The 15,735-nt window shown below is 48.5% G+C and overlaps 1 protein-coding gene and 1 pseudogene across 2 annotated transcripts in view; one reads left to right on the top strand and one right to left on the bottom strand.

The window, feature by feature from the left end:
* The window catches only part of NIPSNAP3A (nipsnap homolog 3A), a 126,681-nt gene that overhangs the window by 19,722 nt on the left and 91,224 nt on the right, over positions 1-15,735 (top strand). The window lies entirely within an intron of this gene.
* LOC134936822 (5S ribosomal RNA) lies at positions 5,453-5,572 on the bottom strand (annotated as a pseudogene).

The following is a 15,735-nucleotide window of genomic DNA, read 5'->3' as shown; positions in this document are numbered from 1 at the left end:
CCACCTCATCAGGAGTACCCCAGATTTGTGGTACAGGACTGTCATTACCAATTCCAGACATTGCCGTTTGGTCTGTCCACGGCACCGAGAATATTTACCAAGGTAATGGCGGAAATGATGGTGCTCCTGCGAAAGCAAGGAGTCACAATTATCCCATACTTGGACGATCTCCTCATAAAGGCGAAGTCCAGAGAGCAGTTGCTGATCAGCGTAGCACACTCTCGGGAGGTGTTACAACAGTACGGCTGGATTCTGAATATTCCAAAGTCGCAGCTGATTCCTACGACGAGACTGCCCTTCCTGGGCATGATTCTGGACACAGACCAGAAGAAGGTATTTCTCCCGGAGGAGAAGGCCCAGGAGCTCGTGACTCTGGTCAGAGACCTCTTAAAACCAAAACAGGTGTCGGTGCATCAATGCACGCGAGTCCTGGGAAAGATGGTGGCGTCATACGAAGCCATTCCCTTCGGCAAGTTCCATGCGAGGAACTTTCAGTGGGATCTGTTGGACAAGTGGTCCGGATCGCATCTTCAGATGCATCGGCTGATCACCCTATCCCCCAGGGCCAGGGTGTCTCTTCTGTGGTGGCTGCAGAGTGCTCACCTTCTCGAGGGCCGCAGGTTCGGCATACAGGACTGGGTCCTGGTGACCACGGATGCAAGCATCCGAGGGTGGGGGGCAGTCACTCAGGGAAGAAACTTCCAAGGGCTGTGGTCAAGTCAGGAGGCTTGTCTGCACATCAATATCCTGGAACTAAGGGCCATATACAACGCCCTGAGTCAAGCGGAGCCTCTGCTTCGCAACCAACCGGTGCTGATTCAATCAGACAACATCACCGCAGTGGCTCATGTAAACCGCCAGGGCAGCACAAGAAGCAGGGTGGCGATGGCAGAAGCCACCAGGATTCTTCGTTGGGCGGAGAATCACGTGCAAGCACTGTCAGCAGTGTTCATTCCGGGAGTGGACAACTGGGAAGCAGACTTCCTCAGCAGGCACGACCTCCACCCGGGAGAGTGGGGACTTCATCAAGAAGTCTTCACACAGATTACAAATCGATGGGAACTGCCACAGGTGGACATGATGGCATCCCGCCTCAACAAAAAGCTACAAAAGTATTGCGCCAGGTCAAGAGACCCTCAGGCGATCGCTGTGGACGCACTAGTAACACCGTGGGTGTTCCAGTCGGTCTATGTGTTTCCTCCTCTTCCTCTCATACCCAAGGTGCTGAGAATCGTAAGAAAAAGAGGAGTGAGAACAATACTCATTGTTCCGGACTGGCCAAGAAGGACTTGGTACCCGGAACTGCAAGAAATGCTCACAGAGGACCCATGGCCTCTGCCTCTCAGACAGGATCTGTTGCAACAGGGGCCCTGTCTGTTCCAAGACTTACCGCGGCTGCGTTTGACGGCATGGCGGTTGAACGCCGGATCCTAGCGGAAAAAGGCATTCCAGATGAAGTTATTCCTACGCTGATAAAGGCTAGGAAGGACGTGACAGCAAAACATTATCACCGTATATGGCGAAAATATGTTGCTTGGTGTGAGGCCAGGAAGGCCCCTACAGAGGAATTCCAGCTGGGCCGGTTCCTTCACTTCCTACAGTCGGGAGTGACTATGGGCTTAAAATTAGGGTCCATAAAGGTCCAGATTTTGGCCCTATCCATTTTCTTTCAAAAGGAACTGGCTTCTCTTCCTGAGGTTCAGACGTTTGTAAAGGGAGTGCTGCATATTCAGCCCCCTTTTGTGCCACCAGTGGCACCTTGGGATCTTAACGTGGTGTTGAGTTTCCTGAAATCTCACTGGTTTGAGCCACTTAAGACCGTGGAGTTAAAGTATCTCACGTGGAAAGTGGTCATGCTATTGGCCTTAGCTTCGGCTAGGCGTGTGTCAGAATTGGCGGCTTTGTCATGTAAAAGCCCCTATCTGGTTTTCCATATGGACAGGGCAGAATTACGGACTCGTCTGCAATTTCTGCTGAAGGTGGTGTCATCTTTTCATTTGAACCAACCTATTGTGGTGCCTGCGGCTACTCGTGACTTGGAGGATTCCAAGTTACTAGATGTAGTCAGGGCTTTGAAGATTTATGTAGCCAGAACGGCTGGAGTCAGGAAAAATTACTCGCTGTTTATCCTGTATGCATCCAACAAGCTGGGTGCTCCTGCTTCAAAGCAAACTATTGCTCGCTGGATCTGTAACACGATTCAGCAGGCTCATTCTGCCGCTTCCAAAATCAGTGAAAGCCCACTCCACAAGGAAGGTGGGCTCTTCTTGGGCGGCTGCCCGAGGGGTCTCGGCGTTACAGCTTTGCCGAGCGGCTACTTGGTCAGGTTCGAACACTTTTGCAAAGTTTTACAAGTTTGATACCCTGGCTGAGGAGGACCTTGTGTTTGCTCATTCAGTGCTGCAGAGTCATCCGCACTCTCCCACCCGTTTGGGAGCTTTGGTATAATCCCCATGGTCCTTACGGAGTCCCCAGCATCCACTAGGACGTTAGAGAAATTAAGATTTTACTTACCAGTAAATCTATTTCTCGTAGTCCGTAGTGGATGCTGAGCGCCCGTCCCAAGTGTGGACTTCTTCTGCAATACTTGTATATAGTTATTGCTTAAATAAGGGTTATGTTTGGTTGCATCAGGGTTGATCTGATGCTCCGTTGTTGTTCATACTGTTAACTGGGTAAGTTTATCACAAGTTATACGGTGTGACTGGTATGAGTCTTGCCCTGGATTCCAAAATCCTTTCCTTGTACTGTCAGCTCTTCCGGGCACAGTTTCTCTAACTGAGGTCTGGAGGAGGGACATAGAGGGAGGAGCCAGAGCACACCAGTATCCAAATTCTGTCTTAAAGTGCTCTGTCTCCTGTGGAGCCCGTCTATTCCCCATGGTCCTTACGGAGTCCCCAGCATCCACTACGTACTACGAGAAATAGAGAAAATAATAAGATTTTACTTACCGGTAAATCTAACGTCCTAGAGGATGCTGGGGACTCCGTAAGGACCATGGGGAATAGACGGGCTCCGCAGGAGATAGGGCACTTTAAGAAAGCTTTGGATTCTGGGTGTGCACTGGCTCCTCCCTCTATGTCCCTCCTCCAGTTTTACACTGTGCCCAGAGCGAGATGGGTGCATTGCAAGGAGCTCCCTGAGTTCTCTCCCTAAAAAGCATTTTTGTTTGGATTTTTTCTACATTTTTACAGGGAGCACTGCTGGCAACAGGCTCCCTGCATCGAGGGACTGAGGAGAGAGGGGCAGACCTTCTTGTCTAAGATAGGCTCTGCTTCCTCGGCTACTGGACACCATTAGCTCCAGAGGGGGTGAACACAGGTTCTTACTAGGCGTCCACCCTCAGAGCCGCGCCGCCGTTCTCTTCACAGAGCCAGAAGAAATTAAGTCAGAAGACGTCTCAGGCGGCAGATGCCTTCAGAGCTTCACTGAGGTAACGCACAGCACCGCAGCTGTGCGTCATTGCTCCCATACACCTCACATACTCCGGTCACTGTAAGGGTGCAGGGCGCAGGGGGGGGGCGCCCTGGGCAGCAATATTACACCTCTCTTATGGCAAAAGACAATATACTTGTACAGGTGGGCACTGTACATGTATATAGAAGAGCCCCCGCCATTTTTTAATAACTTTGAGCGGGACAGAAGCCCGCCGCCGAGGGGGCGGGGCTTCTCCCTCAGCACTCACCAGCGCCATTTTCTCTCCACAGCACCGCTGAGAGGAAGCTCCCCGGACTCTCCCCTGCTTACACACGGTGAAGGGGTGTTTAACGACGACACCGGACTGGGTGGATATGCTGAATGTCTTAAATGCAAATGTGAATCTCCTGCATAAAAGGTTAGACAAGGCTGAAGCTAGGGATCAGTCAGGTAGCCAGACCGTGCCTGTCCCTGTGGCGCCAGGACCTTCAGGGTCTCAAAAGCGCCCCATATCCCAGGTCGCTGACAGATACCGACACAGATACTGACTCTAGTGTCGACTATGAGGATGCAAAATTACAGCCGAAGGTGGCAAAGGGTATTCGATACATGATTATTGCCATAAAAGAGGTTTTGCATATCACTGAGGAACCCCCTGTCCCTGACGCGAGGGTTCACATGTATAAAGGAAAAAAGCCTGAGGTCACGTTTCCGTCCTCATTTGAGCTAAGCGAATTGTGCGAAAAGGCTTGGGAGTCTCCGGATAGACTACATGTTCCCAAAAGGATTCTTATGGCGTATCCTTTTCCACAGAAGGATAGGATACGATGGGAATCTTTGCCTAAAGTAGACAAGGCACTGACACGCTTATCCAAGAAGGTGGCACTGCCTTCTCCGGATACTGCTTCCCTCAAGGATCCTGCTGATCGCAAGCAGGAAATTACCATGAAGCACATTTACACATTCAGGAACTATTAGACCGGCCATGGCGTCGGCCTGGGTTTGTAGTGCGGTCGTGGCATGGGCAGACTCCTTATCTACGGAGATTGACACCTTAGATAGGGATACCATTCTAATGACAATTGAGCATATCGGAGAAGCTGCCTTGTATATGAGGGATGCTCAGAGAGACATTTGTTTACTAAGCTCCAGAATAAACGCTATGTCTATTTCTGCTAGACGACTCTTGTGGACCCGACAGTGGACGGTAGACGCCGACTCAAAGCGGCATATGGGGTCATTGCCTTACAAGGGGGAGGAGTTGTTTGGAGAAGGCCTCTCGGACCTTGTCTCTACTGCTACGGCTGGTAAATCAAATTTTTTACCTTATGTTCCCCCGCAGCATGCTAAGAAGGTACCGCATTATCAAATGCAGTCCTTTCGTTCCAATAAAAGCAAGAAGGTACGAGGATCCTCCTTTGTTGCCAGAGGTAATGGCAAGGGGAAAAGGCTGCACTCTGCTAGTTCCCAAGAGCAGAAGTCCTCCCCTACTTCCGCAAAGTCCACCGCATGACGCTGGGGCTTTCCGGGGGGAGGTCAGATCAAGTGGAGGCACGTCTTCGTCTTTTCAGCCACGTCTGGGTTCTCTCACAGGTGGATCCCTGGGCAATAGAGATTGTTTAGAAAAAACCAACACAATAAGGTTGGAAAGTAGACTCTTGTATGGGAGCACTCAATTCAGAGGAATAGGTGTATTGTAATCAATTCTGTTAAGAGATAATTTTATTTATTCAAAAAAAGAAATAATTAAGGAGAAAATATATACGTGAATAATAAAGCTACGTGAAAATATAGCACTATATGGGGAAATATTTCATATGGTTTTAGATACCACAATGAGAAAACCGGAATCCAAATCTTAGGGCTAGTGGATTTGCTGTAATCACAATGACGCTTTTGTATAATATATGACCATCATTTGTTCTACAGCAGTCCTATTCAGGATTATTTTAGCGTAGAGGATTAAATCATAGGTCATACAGAACCGAGTGCCAGTTGGTATTAATAGAGATCCTTCTAGATCGGGCAGAAGAATTTTTTGCAGTACCAGGGTGTTCCAAGGTGGTCTCCCATCCGAGTACTGACCCGGCCCTCCACTGCTTGGCTTCCAAGATCAGACGAGATCGGGCATCTCCAGTGGGGTATGTCCGCAATAGTTTTATCTGCCCGTTCAGTAGATCTCAATAACCGTATCGCCCGAACAAAATTTCAAATTGATCTGAGTCAATCGTGTGTTCAAAACTCTGTTTTGAACTCATGCCCAAAAATAGGGAGTGAGATTACAGCAAAAAATCCAATAAGGGATAGTGGAACAATTATGTGCAAGAATTATATGCAGGGATGTCCACTATACAATTAATAATGACAGTTATAATATGCAAGGGGATATCTTGTCCACCTGCGTAACCCGGATAGAATGGTGATATTCAATGAGGCAATACCATAAATGATAGTGTATGTAGCCCCTTACTTTATATCACCAACAAATGAATCTCACTATACATAGGCCTCTAAAGCATGATAAAAGATTCTTACAATGTGTCAAAAGAGGCTGTAATGAGAAGAGAAGGAGCAGATAAACAACTGAAAGTTTCAGTGGTTGTGCCGGGCAGTGGTGTGCATATTAGCAATTAATTAGCAAAATGCTGCAAAATTTCTTAAACAGGATAGAGTGGTGATATTTACGGCGGCAATAACACCAATATTATGTGTGGCCCCTAAAATTATATCACCAGCCAATATTTCTCACTATATATAGGCCTCTTATGTTTGAGCAAATGATTTTTTTTCTACAATGTGTCTGAGAGGCTATAATGAGAAAAAAAGAGAAAAAGGCAGATAGATAGCTGAAGGTATTATTCATTAGCCATAGTAGGCAGTAACAATTAAGTAGCAATGTGCTGCAAGGTTGATATTAAACCATAGCTAGGAAGTTCTTTGCACAGTAATATGCTAATTGGCTTTTAATACCTCTAATGATATCACCAAGTAACTCCCAACACATGTCCAGTTGCTCCCAAACACCTGTAGGATGCCTTACAGCTCCAGCACCTCTTGGAGCAGCCAGAATGCGGACAAAATTTCAGTGCATCGCCTTTGAGGCAGATCTGGTGGGGGCTCGTCTTCGGTTTTTCAGCCACGTCTGGGTTCACTCGCAGGTGGATCCCTGGGCATTAGAGATTGTTTCCCAGGGATACAGACTGGAATTCGAAGACATGCCTCCTCGCCGGTTTTTCAAATCGGCTCTGCCGGCTTCCCCGTCGGAGAGGGAGCTGGTGTTAGCTGCAATTCACAAATTGTACATTCAACAGGTGATAGTCGAAGTTCCTCATCTCCAGCAAGGAGAGGGTTATTATTCATCCCTGTTTGTGGTACCGAAACTGGACGGTTCGATCAGACCCATTTTAAATCTGAAATCCCTGAACCTGTACTTGAAGAGGTTCAAGTTCAAAATGGAATCGCTCAGAGCGGTCATCGCCAGCCTGGAGGGAGGGGATTGGATGGTGTCCCTGGACATAAAGGATGCGTACCTTCATGTTCCGATTTTCCCTCCTCACCAGGCGTTCCTGAGATTTGCAGTACAGGACTGTCACTACCAATTTCAGACGTTGCCGTTTGGTCTTCCCACGCCCCGAGAATTTTCACCAAGGTAATGGCGGAAATGATGGTGCTCCTGCGCAGGCAGGGCATCACAATTATCCCGTATTTGGATGATCTCCTCATAAAGGCGAGATCTCGGGAGAAGTTGCTGGACAGCGTGTCTCTGTCCGTGAAGACGTTGCAGAGGCATGGCTGGATTCTCAATTTACCGAAATCCCAGCTAGTCCCTGCCAACGCGTCTGACCTTTTTGGGCCTGATTCTTGACACAGACCAAAAAAGAGTTTTTCTTCCAGTGGAGAATGCTCAGGAGCTCGTAGCTCTGGTCAGGAACCTATTGAAGCCAAAAAAGGTTTCAGTGCATCATTGCACAAGGGTTCTGGGGAAGATGGTGGCTTCATACGAGGCCATCCCCTTCGGCAGGTTCCATGCAAGGACCTTTCAATGGGACCTATTGGACAAATGGTCCGGGTCCCATCTACACATGCAAAAACGGATCACCCTGTCTCCCAGGGCCAGGGTGTCTCTCCTGTGGTGGCTGCGCAGTGCTCACCTCCTGGAGGGTCGCAGGTTCGGCATTCAGGACTGGGTCCTGGTGACCACGGACGCGAGCCTCCGAGGTTGGGGAGCTGTCGCACTAGGAAGAAATTTCCAGGATCTCTTGTCAAGCTTAGAGACTGGTCTCCACATCAATGTCCTGGAGTTGAGGGCCATATACAACGCCCTACGCCAAGCGGAGGAATGGCTTCGGAACAAACCGGTTCTGATTCAGTCAGACAATGTAACGGCAGTGGCTCATGTAAACCGCCAAGGCGGCACAAGGAGCAGAGTAGCCATGGCAGAGGCGACCAGGATTCTACGCTCTCATACCCAAGGTGTTGAGGATGATAAGAATAAGAAGGGTCAGAACAATCCTCATTGTTCCAGATTGGCCAAGGAGGACTTGGTATTCGGATCTGCATGAGTTGCTCACAGAAGATCCGTGGCCTCTTCCTCTAAGGCAGGACCTGCTGCAGCAGGGGCCCCGTCTGTTCCAAGACTTACCACGGCTGCGTTTGACGGCATGACGGTTGAACACCGGATCCTAGCGGAAAAAGGGATTCCGGAGGAAGGCTAGGAAGGACGTGACGTCGAAACATTATCACCGTATATGGCGAAAATATGTTTCTAGGTGTGAGGCCAGAGCTGCTCCTACAGAGGAGTTCCAGTTGGGCCGTCTGCTTCACTTCCTTCAAACGGGAGTGAATTTGGGCCTAAAATTAGGGTCCATAAAGGTTCAAATTTCGGCCTTATCCTTTTTCTTTCAAAGAAAATTGGCTTCTCTTCCTGAAGTACAGACTTTTGTGAAGGGCGTGCTGCATATTCAGCCTCCCTTTGTACCTCCGGTGGCGCCTTGGGACCTTAACGTGGTATTAAGTTTCCTCAAGTCACCTTGGTTTGAACCACTCAAAACAGTGGAGTTGAAATACCTCACTTGGAAAGTGGTCATGTTGTTGGCCTTAGCTTCTGCAAGGCGGGTTTCGGAATTGGCGGCTTTATCATATAAAAGCCCATACCTGATTTTTCACGTGGATAGGGCAGAGTTGAGGATCCGTCCTCAATTTCTGCCCAAGGTGGTCTCATCTTTTCATATGAACCAACCTATTGTCGTGTCTGTGGCTACACGGGACTTGGAGGATTCCGAGTCCCTGGATGTGGTCAGGGCTTTGAAGATTTATGTGACCAGAACAGCTAGGATCAGGAAGACCGAAGCTCTGTTTGTTCTGTATGCGGCCAAGAAGGTTGGCGCTCCTGCTTCAAAGCAGACTATTGCTCGCTTTATCTGTAACACGATTCAGCAGGCGCATTCTTCGGCAGGATTGCCATTGCCTAAATCGGGATCAGTACTAAATGCCGCCGGTCGGAATCCCGGCGGTCGAAATACCGACACCGGAATCCCGACCACACAATCCCGACATATTCTCCCTCCGTGGGTGTCCACGACACCCATAGAGGGAGAATATAATAGTGTGCCGAGCGTAGCGAGGCACCGTGCCCGCAGCGTGGCGAGCGAAGCGAGCCCGCAAGGGGCTTTGTTCCGCTCACCACCCCTGTCGGGATTGTGTGGTCGGGATTCCGGCGTCGGTATTTCGACCGCCGGGATTCCGACCGGCGGCATTTAGTACTGATCCCCCTAAATCGGTTAAGGCTCATTCCACTAGGAAGGTGGGCTCTTCTTGGGCGGCTGCCCGAGGGGTCTCGGCACTACAACTGTGCCGAGCTGCTACTTGGTCGGGGTCAAACACCTTTGCAAAGTTCTATAAGTTTGATACCCTGGCTGAGGAGGACCTCCTGTTTGCTCAATCGGTGCTGCAGAGTCATCCGCACTCTCCCGCCCGTTTGGGAGCTTTGGTATAATCCCCATGGTCCTTACGGAGTCCCCAGCATCCTCTAGGACGTTAGAGAAAATAAGATTTTACTTACCGGTAAATCTATTTCTCGTAGTCCGTAGAGGATGCTTGGCGCCCGTCCCAAGTGCGGACTTCTTCTGCAAGACTTGTATATAGTTATTGCTTACATAAGGGTTATGTTATAGTTGATCGGGTTTGAACCGAGGCTATGTTATTGTTCATACTGTTAACTGGGTGGTTTATCACAAGTTATACGGTGTGATTGGTGTGGCTGGTATGAATCTTGCCCTTAGATTTACAAAAATCCTTTCCTCGTACTGTTCATCTCCTCTGGGCACAGTTTCTCTAACTGAGGTCTGGAGGAGGGACATAGAGGGAGGAGCCAGTGCACACCCAGAATCCAAAGCTTTCTTAAAGTGCCCTATCTCCTGCGGAGCCCGTCTATTCCCCATGGTCCTTACGGAGTCCCCAGCATCCTCTACGGACTACGAGAAATAGATTTACCAGTAAGTAAAATATTATTATTATTATTATTATCATCCTTTATTTATATGGCGCCACAAGGGTTCTGCAGCACCTAACAAAGTACTTAAACAAATGAGCAAAACAAGAAAACAGCGATTTACAGTACAAGACAATGTAGAACAAGTACAAGGTATATAAACATTGCTGCATCAGGGGACATGACACTAACATAAGCATCAGGGTGCCAGAAACCGAGGGTTAGGAGCTGTTGTAGGGATTATGGGGTATATGCAATTCCAGGCGAATTGCGGTATTTTTTCGCCCGTTTTTAAATTCGACCGTCGAATTCCGGCAGGTGGGTGCCGGAATTCAACATATTCAATAAAAAACGAATTCGACAGTCCCGCTGTCGAAAAACGGCCGATTTGACGGATTTTGATTAGATTTTTAAAAATGTTTAAAAAAACCCGAAAATTTTTTGCGTGGGGTCCCCCCTCCTAAGCATAACCAGCCTCGGGCTCTTTGAGCCGGTCCTGGTTGCCAAAATACGGGGAAAAAAATGACAGGGGATCCCCCGTATTTTAACAACCAGCACCGGGCCCTGGTCCTGGTGCAAAAAATACGGGGGACAAAAAGAGTAGGGGTCCCCCGTATTTTTTGTACCAGCACCGGGCTCCACTAGCTGGACAGATAATGCCACAGCCGGGGGACACTTTTATACCGCTCCCTGCGGCCGTGGCATTAAATACCCAACTAGTCACCCCTGGACGGGGTACCCTGGAGGAGTGGGGACCCCTTCAATCAAGGGGTCCCCCTCCCCCCAGCCACCCAAGGGCCAGGGGTGAAGCCCGAGGCTGTCTCCCCCCCCCCCCCCCCCATCCAAGGGCTGCGAATGGGGGGCTGATAGCATGTGTAAAAATGAAAGAATATTGTTTTTTGCAGAAGCAGTACAAGTCCCAGCAAGCCTCCACCGCAAGCTGGTACTTGCAGAACCACAAGTACCAGCATGTGGGGGGGGAACGGGCCCGCTGGTACCTGTAGTTCTTCTGCAAAAAAAATACCCAAATAAAAACAGGACACGCATACCGTGAAAATACAACTTTATTTCACACATGCCGACACATACATACTTACCTATGTTGACACGCTGACTGCCACATCTCCAATGTCGACAGAGACCCCCCGTGACTCCTGTCACAGAAGGTCCCTTCAGCCAATCAGGAAGCGCCACGTCGTGGCACTCTCCTGATTGGCTGTATGCGCGTCGCAGCTGTCAGACGCGCATCGCACAGCCCCCTCCATTAGTTTCAATGGTGGGAACTTTGCGGCCAGCTGTGAGGTCACCCGCGGTCAACGGCTGACCGCGGGTAACCCCACCGCTGACCGCAAAGTTCCCACCATTGAAACTAATGGAGGGAGCTGTGCGATGCGCTGTCTGGCTTTGCGCGTCTGAGCTGGCAAGCAGGAGAGTGTCACGAAGTGGCGCTTCCTGATTGGCTGAAGGGACCTTCTGTGACAGGAGTCACGGGGGGTCTCTGCATTCGGGGAAAGGGGTCCCATGTGTAAACATGGTACCCCTTTCAGTTTGTCTGGTTCAGGTAAATGCGTTTTTTTGTTTTGCCAAGTACGTGGATTGCAATAAAAGAACCGGACACTGGATCAGGTGAGTATAATTTTATTTTCAGGTACCCCGGACGTCGACATTGGAGACGTGGCCAGAGTCGGCGTGTCAACATAGGTAAGTATGTGTGTCGGCATGTATGTAATAAAGTTATACTTTCACGGTGTCTGTGTCCTGTTTTTATTTGGGTATTTTTTTTGCAGTAGAACTACAGGTACCAGCGGCCCCGTTTCCCCCCCGCATGCTGGGACTTGTGGTTCTCCAAGTACCGGCTTGCGGGGGAGGCTTGCTGGGACTTGTAGTTCTTCTGCAAAAAACAATATTCTTACATTTTCAACAAGGCTATCAGCCCCCCATCCTAGCCCATGGATGGGGGGGGGGGGACAGCCTCGGGTTTTTTAAAATTGGTTGTTAAAATACGGGGGATCCCCTGTCAATTTCCCCCCCGTATTTTGGCAACCAGGACCGGCTCAAAGAGCCCAAGGCTGGTTATGCTTAGGAGGGGGGACTCCACGCATTTTTTTTTTTTCTGATTTTTACCCCATTCCATTAAAAAAAAATAAAAAATATGTTTTTAAAAATATATAAATAATACTTGTGCCTCCAAAATAGACAAACCAAGTACCTAATCCCTTCTAATATAAATAGATATGCTATTACCAATAAAAAAAACACAAAAAAAAACATGTTTTTAAAATTTTTTATTAGATTCCGCCAGCAAAGTGTGGCGGATTGAAAATGACGAATTTACTGTCTGAAAGCACTGTTGTCGAATTTACAATCTTCAATTGAATATACTTTTGTTGAAATGCCGCATTTGTACCATTGCAGAAATGTCGAATTTGACAAATGTCGAATTTCAAAAAGTCGAATTTGGAATGGCCGTTTTTTTGCCGAAAAGTACTGAATTGCATTGTCGATTTTTTTTTTTTTTTTTTTTTTTTTTTTTGGCGAAAATATCCAGTTTTTTGACATTTTCGGGAATTCGACCGCAATTGCATATACCCCTATGTAGTAGAAGATAGTCTGAGTAAGAGAAGGAAAAGAACATTTCACTCACGTCAGTAACTGCGCTTGTAATACAATTAATGACCTTTGGCGCACTGCATAAACAGTGCTCTCCATCACATTAATAACACTTGCTGACGAGGACATGTACTGCCCTAATTTTTTTTTTTTTTTTTCTCTATCGTCCTAGTGGATGCTGGGGTTCCTGAAAGGACCATGGGGAATAGCGGCTCCGCAGGAGACAGGGCACAAAAAGTAAAGCTTTAGGATCAGGTGGTGTGCACTGGCTCCTCCCCCTATGACCCTCCTCCAAGCCTCAGTTAGATTTTTGTGCCCGGCCGAGAAGGGTGCAATCTAGGTGGCTCTCCTAAAGAGCTGCTTAGAAAAGTTTAGCTTAGGTTTTTTATTTTACAGTGAGTCCTGCTGGCAACAGGATCACTGCAACGAGGGACTTAGGGGAGAAGAAGTGAACTCACCTGCGTGCAGGATGGATTGGCTTCTTTGGCTACTGGACATTAGCTCCAGTGGGACGATCACAGGTACAGCCTGGATGGTCACCGGAGCCTCGCCGCCGGCCCCCTTGCAGATGCTGAAACGAGAAGAGGTCCAGAATCGGCGGCAGAAGACTCCTCAGTCTTCTTAAGGTAGCGCACAGCACTGCAGCTGTGCGCCATTTCCTCTCAGCACACTTCACACGGCAGTCACTGAGGGTGCAGGGCGCTGGGAGGGGGGCGCCCTGGGAGGCAAATGAAAACCTTTTTTGGCTAAAAATACCTCACATATAGCCTCCGGGGGCTATATGGAGATATTTAACCCCTGCCAGAATCCATTAAAGAGCGGGAGACGAGCCCGCCGAAAAAGGGGCGGGGCCTATCTCCTCAGCACACAGCGCCATTTTCCCTCACAGAAAGGCTGGAGGCAAGGCTCCCAGGCTCTCCACTGCACTACAGAAACAGGGTTAAAACAGAGAGGGGGGGCACTAATTTGGCGTTAGAAATATATAAAAGATGCTATAAGGGAAAACACTTATATAAGGTTGTCCCTATATAATTATAGCGTTTTTGGTGTGTGCTGGCAAACTCTCCCTCTGTCTCTCCAAAGGGCTAGTGGGTCCTGTCCTCTATCAGAGCATTCCCTGTGTGTGTGCTGTGTGTCGGTACGTGTGTGTCGACATGTATGAGGACGATGTTGGTGAGGAGGCGGAGCAATTGCCTGTAATGGTGATGTCACTCTCTAGGGAGTCGACACCGGAATGGATGGCTTATTTAGGGAATTACGTGATAATGTCAACACGCTGCAAGGTCGGTTGACGACATGAGACGGCCGACAAACAATTAGTACCGGTCCAGACGTCTCAGAAACACCGTCAGGGGTTTTAAAACGCCCGTTTACTTTAGTCGGTCGACACAGACACGGACACTGAATCCAGTGTCGACGGTGAATAAACAAACGTATTCCTTATTAGGGCCACACGTTAAGGGCAATGAAGGAGGTGTTACATATTTCTGATACTACAAGTACCACAAAAGAGGGTATTATGTGGGATGTGAAAAAACTACCGTAGTTTTTCCTGAATCAGATAAATTAAATGAAGTGTGTGATGATGCGTGGGTTCCCCCCGATAGAAAATTATGGGCGGTATACCCTTTCCCGCCAGAAGTTAGGGCGCGTTGGGAAACACCCCTTAGGGTGGATAAGGCGCTCACACGCTTATCAAAACAAGTGGCGGTACCGTCTATAGATAGGGCCGTCCTCAAGGAGCCAGCTGACAGGAGGCTGGAAAATATCATAAAAAGTATATACACACATACTGGTGTTATACTGCGACCAGCGATCGCCTCAGCCTGGATGTGCAGAGCTGGGGTGGCTTGGTCGGATTCCCTGACTAAAAATATTGATACCCTTGACAGGGACAGTATTTTATTGACTATAGAGCATTTAAAGGATGCATTTTCTATATATGCGAGATGCACAGAGGGATATTTGCACTCTGGCATCAAGAGTAAGTGCGATGTCCATATCTGCCAGAAGATGTTTATGGACACGACAGTGGTCAGGTGATGCAGATTCCAAACGGCACAAAGGTGTATTGCCGTATAAAGGAAGAGGAGTTATTTGGGGTCGGTCCATCGGACCTGGTGGCCACGGCAACTGCTGGAAAATCCACAGTTTTTACCCTAAGTCACATCTCTGCAGAAAAAGACACCGTCTTTTCAGCCTCAGTCCTTTCGTCCCTATAAGAGTCATATCTGCCCAGGGATAGAGGAAAGGGAAGAAGACTGCAGCAGGCAGCCCATTCCCAGGAACAGAAGCGTTCCACCGCTTCTGCCAAGCTCTCAGCATGACGCTGGGACCGTACAGGACCCCTGGATCCTACATGTAGTATCCCAGGGGTACAGATTGGAATGTCGAGACGTTTCCCCTTCGCAGGCTCCTGAAGTCTGGTTTACCAAGGTCTCCCTCCGACAAGGAGGCAGTATGGGAAACAATTCACAAGCTGTATTCCCAGCAGGTGATAATCAAATTACCCCTCCTACAACAAGAAAAGGGGTATTATTCCACATTATATTGTGGTACTGAAGCCAGAAGGCTAGGTGAGACCTATTCTAAATCTAAAAAAATTTGAACACTTACAAAGGTTCAAATCAAGATGGAGTCACTCAGAGCAGTGATAACGAACCAGGAAGAAGGGGACTATATAGTGTCCCGAGACATCAGGGATGCTTACCTCCATGTCCAAAATTTGCCCTTCTCACTAAGGGTACCTCAGGTTCGTGGTACAGAACTGTCACTATCAGTTTCAGACGCTGCCGTTTGGATTGTCCACGGCACCCCGGGTCTTTACCAAGGTAATGGCCGAAATGATGATTCTTCTTCAAAGAAAAGGCGTCTTAATTATCCCTTACTTGGACGATCTCCTGATAAGGGCAAAGTCCAGGGAACAGTTGGAGGTCGGAGTAGCACTATCTCGGATACTGCTACAACAGCACGGGTGGATTCTAAATATTCCAAAATCGCAGCTGATCCCGACAAGTCTGCTGTGCCTAGGGATGATTCTGGACACAGTCCAGAAAAAGGTGTTTCTCCCGGAAGAGAAAGCCAGGGAGTTATCCGAGCTAGTCAGGAACCTCCTAAAATCAGTGCATCATTGCACAAGGGTCCTGGTAAAGATGGTGACTTCCTACGAAGCAATTCCATTCGGCAGATTTCACGCAAGAATTTTTCAGTGGGATCTG

The sequence above is a fragment of the Pseudophryne corroboree genome, chromosome 1 (assembly GCF_028390025.1).
Source record: "Pseudophryne corroboree isolate aPseCor3 chromosome 1, aPseCor3.hap2, whole genome shotgun sequence".
NCBI lineage: Eukaryota > Metazoa > Chordata > Amphibia > Anura > Myobatrachidae > Pseudophryne > Pseudophryne corroboree.
This window is presented reverse-complemented; position numbering and strand designations above follow the sequence as displayed.